Raw genomic sequence first — 6,908 nt, 5'->3', positions numbered from 1 at the left:
TATTGAAAATTCATAAAAAATAGAAAATTGATAAGGAAAACATTTGATTTGTAAAGGAATGTGATTTAAAACACTTTTACAGATAAAATTGAAGATTTACTTGACAAAATAAATGATAAAATTGAAAACACTGTGGAAAAATCAAACAAAAGAGATATCAAAGTAATTTATGAAAAAGGAGAAATTTGCATTTAAAATTCATAATAAATAGAAAATTGATAAGGAGACCATTTGATTTGTACAGGATTGTGATTTAAAACAGTTTCTTTTGATTAAATGAAACATTTACTTTGCAAAAAATTCATAAAATACAAAACAGTGTGGAACAATCAACCAAAATAGATATCAAAGAACTTTATGAAAAAGGAGTAATTTCATTTAAAATTCATAAAAAATAGAAAATTCTTAAGGAGACCATTTTATTTGTAAAGGATTGTGATTGAAAAGAGTTTCTCCTGATAAAATTGAACATTTATTTGGCAAAAAATTCACCAAATTGAAAACACTGTGGAAAAATGAAGCAAAAGAGATATCAAAGAAATTTTTTAAAAAGGATATATTTGCATTTAAAATTCATAAAAAATGGAAAATTGATAAGGAGAACATTTGATTTGTAAAGGAATGTGATTTAAAACAGATTTTCCTGATAAAATGAAACATTTACTTGGCAAAATATTCATAAAATTCAAAACACTTTGGAAAAATCAAACAAAATAGATATCAAAGAACTTTATGAAAAAGGAGTAATTTCATTTAAAATTCATAAAAAATAGAAAATTCCTAAGGAGACCATTTGATTTGTAAAGGAATGTGATTTGAAACAGTTTCTCCTAATAAAATTGAACATTTACTTGGCAAAAAATTCATAACATTGAAAACACTGTGAAAAAGCTAGTGAAAAATTCAGGAAAAATAGTGAAAACTTGAAGAAATCTTACACAGTCAATAATAAACTATAATCTAACGGAAGAGAAATCAAAGTAAATTATGAAAAAGGAGAAATGTATATTGTAAATTCATAAAAAATAGAAAATTGATAAGGAGAACATTTGATTTGTAAAGGAGTGCGATTTAAAAGAGTTCTTATAGATAAAATTGAAGATTTACTTGAGAATAAATGATAAAATTGAAAACACTGTGGAAAAATGAAACGAAAGAAATATAAAACTAATTTATGAAAAAGGGGAAATTTGTATTTAAAGTTCATAAAAAATAGAAATCTGATAAGGAGACCATTTGATTTGTAAAGGATTGTGATTTAAAACAGTTTCTCCTGATAAAATGAAACATTTACTTGGAAAAATTCATAAAATTCAAAACACTGTGGAAAAATCAAGCAAAAGAGATATCTAAGAAGTTTATGAAGAAGGAGTATTTTCATTTAAAATTCATAAAAAATAGAAAATTCTTAAGGAGCCCATTTGATTTGTAAAGGATTGTGATTTAAAAAGTTTCTTCTGAAAAATTTGAACATATACTTGGCAAAAAATTCATCAAATTGAAAACACTGTGGAAAAATGAAGCAAAAGAGATATCAAAGAAATTTTTAAAAAAGGAGATATTTGCATTTAAAATTCATAAAGTATGGAAAATTGATAAGGAGAATATTTGATTTGTAAAGGAATGAAATTTAAAACAGTTTTTCCTGATAAAATGAAACATTTACTTGCCAAAATTCAAAACACTGTGGAAAAATCAAGCAAAAGAGATATCAAAGAACTTTATGAAAAAGGAGTAATTTCATTTAAAATTCATAAAAAATAGAAAATTCATAAGGAGACCATTTGATTTGTAAAGGATTGTGATTGAAAACAGTTTCTCCTGATAAAATTGAACATTTATTTGGCAAAAAATTCATCAAATTGAAAACACTGTGGAAAAATAAAGCCAAAGAGATATCAAAGAAAATTTTAAAAAAGGAGATATTTGCAATTAAAATTCATAAGAAATGGAAAATTTATACGGAGAACATTGAATTTGTAAAGGAATATGATTTAAAACAGTTTTTCCTGACAAAATTGAACATTTACTTGGCAAAAAAATCATAAAATTGAAAACACTGTGGAAAAAGCTAGTGAAAAATTCAGGAAAAATAGTGAAAAGTTGAAGAAATATTACACAGTCAATAATAAACTATAATCAATCGGAAGAGAAATCAAAGAAACTTATGAAAAATGAGAAATATGTATTGAAAGTTCATAAAAAATAGAAAATTGATAATTAGATCATTTGATTTGTAAAGGAATGTGATTTAAAACAGTTTCTCCTGATAAAATTGAACATTTACTTGGCAAGAAATTCATGAAATTGAAAACACTGTGGAAAAATCAAACAAAAGAGATATCAAAGAAATTTATGAAAAAGGAGAAATTTGCATTTAAAATTCATACAAATTAGAAAATTGATAAGGAGAACATTTGACTTGTAAAGGAATGTGATTTAAAACAAATTTTACTGATAAAATAAAATATTTACTAGGCAAAAAATTCTTAAATTTGAAAACACTGTGTAAAAATGAAACAAAAGTGATAGCAAAGAACTTTATGAAAAAGGAGTAATTTGCTTTTAAAATTCATATAAAATGGAAAATTGATAAGGAGACCATTTGATTTGTAAAGGAATGTGATTTAAAACAGTTTTACAGATAAAATTGAAGATTAACTTGACAAAATAAATTATAAAATTGAAAACACTGTGGAAAAATCAAACAAAAGAGATATCAAAATAATTTATTAAAAAGGGGAAATTTGTATATAAAATTCAGAAAAAATAAAAAACTGATGAGGAGAACATTTGATTTGTAAAGGAATGTGATTTAAAACAGATTTTCCTGCTAAAATTGAAGATTTACTTGGCAAATAATTCATAAAAATGAAAACACTATGGAAAAATCAAACAAAAGAGATTTCAGAGAAATTTTTAAAAATGGAGAAGTTTGCATTTAAAATTCATAAAAAATGGAAAATTCATAAGAAGACCATTTGATATCTAAAGAAATATGATTTAAAACAGTTTTTCCTTATAAAATTGAACATTTACTTGGCAAAATATTCATAAAATTGAAAACTCTGTGGCAAAAGCTACTGAAAAATTCAGGAAAAACAGTGAAAACTTGAAGAAAAATTAAAAAGCCAATGATAAACTACAATCAAACGGAAGAGAAATCCAAGAAAGTTATGAACAAGGAGAAATTTGCATTTAAAAATCATAAAAAATGCAAAATTTATAAGCAGAACAATTGATTTCTAAAGGAATGTGATTTAAAACAGTTTTTCCTGACAAAATTGAACATTTACTTGGCAAGAAATGCATAAAACTGAAAACACTGTGGAAAAAACTAGTGAAAAATTGAGGAAAAAGAGTGAAAAGTTGAAGAAATATTACACAGTCAATAATCTATAATCAAATGGAAGAGAAATCAAAGAAAATTATGAAAAAGGAGAAATATGTATTGAAAGTTCATAAAAAATAGAAAATTGATAAGGAGACCATTTGATTTGTACAGGAATGTGATTTGAAACAGTTTTTCCTGAAAAAATTGAACATTTCTTGGAAAAAAATTCATAAAATTGAAAACACTGTGGAAAAATCAAACAAAAGAGATATCAAAGAAATTCATGAAAAAACAGAAATTTGTATTGAAAGTCATAAAAAAATAGAAAATTGATAAGGAGACCATTTAGTTTGTAAAGGAATGTGTTTAAAACAGTTTTTCCTGATAAAATTGAACATTTACTTGGCAAAAAATTCATAAAATTGAAAACACTGTGGAAAAAGCTAGTGAAAAATTTAGGAAAAATAGTGAAATCTTGAAGAAATATTACACAGTCAATAATAAACTGTAATCAAATGGAAGAGATATCAAAGAAAATTATGAAAAGGAGAAATTTGTATTGAAAATTATGAAAAATAGAAAATTGATAAAGATACCATTTGATTTGTAAAGGAATGTGATTGAAAACAATTTCTCCTGATGATATTGAACATTTACTTGGCCAAAAATTCATAAATTTCAAAACACTGTGGAAAAATCAAACAAAAGAGATATCAAAGAACTTTATGAAAAATGAGTAATTTCATTTAAAATTCATAAAAAATAGAAAATTGATAAGGAGACCATTTGATTTGTAAAGGAATGTGAGTTAAAAAAATTTTTACTTATAAAATAAAACATTTACTTGGCAAGAAATTCATAAAATTGAAAACGCTGTAAAAATCAAACAAAAGAGATATAAAAAAAATTTATGAAAAAGGAGAAATTTGCACTTAAAATTCATAGAAATAGAAAATTGATAAGGAGAACATTTGATTTGTAATGGCATGTGATTTAAAACATTTTTTTCTGATAAAATTGAACATTTACTTGGCAAAAAATTCATAAAATTCAAAACACTCTGGGAAAATCTAGTGAAAAATTCAGGAAAAGTATCGAAAACTTGAAGAAAAATTACAAAGCCAATAATAAAGTACAATCAAACAGAAGAGAAATCAAATTATTTACTATTATCCAAGAATCGTGAATATTGTTTATTCCTGTTCATTTATTTCTGACTTACTATTATCTATGACTGATGACTATTTTTTTTTGTTGTTTAGTTTTGTTTTTTGTTTTTGTTTTTGTTTTTGTTTTTGTTTTTTTTGGATGCTGTAAAATATATATATATTAGAATACACACACACACACACTCACATATATATTCTTGTTTCACCACTTCACCCACTGGCCTCCAACCACACCTGTTTGCCATTCTCTCTTTTCTTCTCTGTTCTTCTTTGTATTTCTTTTTGTGTCCTCCCACTGAGAGCTGGAACTCATGATCCTCCTCCTGTCTCAGTCTCTCAAGTGCTGGATTACAGTGGCTTTGCCTTGTCTGTCCTGGGAACTTGCTCTGTATACTAGGCTGGCTTTGAACTCACGGGGAAGATCCAGCCTGCCCCTGCATGTCTCCAATCCCAGCACACGGGAAGCAGAGACAGGTAAATCTTTAAGTTTGAGGCCAGCCTTGTCTGCAATGTGGGTTCCAGGACAGCTAGTCCTACACAGAGAATCCCTATCTTGAAAAAAAAATTTTAAAGAATTTTCTCCCTCTTTTAGTAGAATCGTCTCAACACCATTTATTTCGGCCGATCCTTTTTCCAGCGACTAGTAACGCCATTCCCATCATAAAACTAGTTCCCTTGAGTTTCTTTTCAGTTCGGCCTAACAATCTTTATTTTCCTCCAAGCGGAGATGCTTTTCTCCGAGCCTCTTTCTGGACTACCTTTCCCTTGCACTTCAGTTCACAGCTCGGCAGACAGCTCTCTCATATCTCCATTGTCTCTAGGCCCTTTGCGCTCATCCACTCTGAAGGGCCTGTAGAACCCAGGGCATTAGAATCTCGCCGATGCTAGACTGTTGCTAGGGCGGTTGCCATGGAGACTTCTGAGAGGACCAACCTTCGGCGTCCTAGTGACGGAATAAAATTGGTGCCAGTGTTGTCAGGGTGTGCGTCACTCGACTGAAGACTATTGATACTTCAGCTTTTTTTATATATTTTTATTCTTGGACTAATACTAATGACTATTTATTATTCATGTTCATTTATTTCTGGTTTACAATTATCCACGAATGGTGAATAGTGATTATTCATGTTCATTATTTCTGACTTACTATTACCTTTGTCTAATGACTATTGATATTTCAGCTTTATTTACTTCTGATTTCCCATGAACTATGACTGATGACTATTGATTATTCATGTTCAATTATTTCTGATTCATTATTATTGAGAAATGGCGAATATTGTTTATTCCTGTTCATTTATTTCTGACTTACTATTATTTATGACTGATGACTATTGATATTTCAGCTTTATTTTTTTGCAGTTTACAGTTAACTAAGATTGATGACTATTGATTATTCATGTTCATGTATATCTGATTTAATATTTTCCACAATGGTGAATATTGATTATTCCTGTTCATTTATTTCTTAATTACTGTTACCTATGACTGATGACTATTGATATTTCAGCTTTATTTACTTCTGATTTCCTATTAATTATTACTGATGACTTTTGGTTATTCATGTTAAATTTTTTCAGATTTACCATTATCCATGAATGGTGAATATTGATTATTCATGTTCATTTATTTCTAACTTACTATTATCTTTGACTGATCACTATTGATATTTCAGCTTTATTTATTTCTGATTTCCCATGAGCTATGACTGATGACTATTGATTGTTCATGTTCATTTATTTCTGATTAACTATTATCAACGAATGGCGAATATTGTTTATTCATGTTCATTTATTAGAGACTTTCTATTATCTATGACTGATGACTAATGATATTTCAGCTTTATATATTTCTGATTTACTAAGAACTATGACTGATGACTATTGATTATTCATTTTCATTTTTTAACCTTTACCATTATCCACGAATGGAGAATATTGATTATTCATGATTATTTTTTCTGATTTACTATTATTCACGAATGCTGAATATTGATTATTCCTGTTCATTTCTTTCTGACTTACTATTATCTATGACTGATGAGTATTAGTACTTCAGCTTTATTTTTTCTGGTTTACTATTAACTATGACTGATGACTATTGATTATTCATGTTCATTTATATGTGATTTACTATTATCCACAAATGGTGAATATTGATTATTCCTGTTCATGTATTTCTGACTTACTCTAATCAATGACTGATGACTATTGATATTTCAGCTTTGATTTTTTCTGATTTCCTGTTAACTATGACTGATGACTATTGATTATTCATGTTAATTCATTTCTGATTTAGAATTATTCACGAATGGTGAATATTGTTTATTCATGTTCATTTATGTCGGTCTTACTATTTTCGATGACTGATGACTATTGATATTTCAGCTTTAAATATTTCTGATT

This window comes from Grammomys surdaster, unplaced genomic scaffold (genome assembly GCF_004785775.1).
Source record: "Grammomys surdaster isolate TR1022 unplaced genomic scaffold, NIH_TR_1.0 538, whole genome shotgun sequence".
Lineage (NCBI taxonomy): Eukaryota > Metazoa > Chordata > Mammalia > Rodentia > Muridae > Grammomys > Grammomys surdaster.
Note: the sequence above shows the minus strand (reverse complement) of the source record.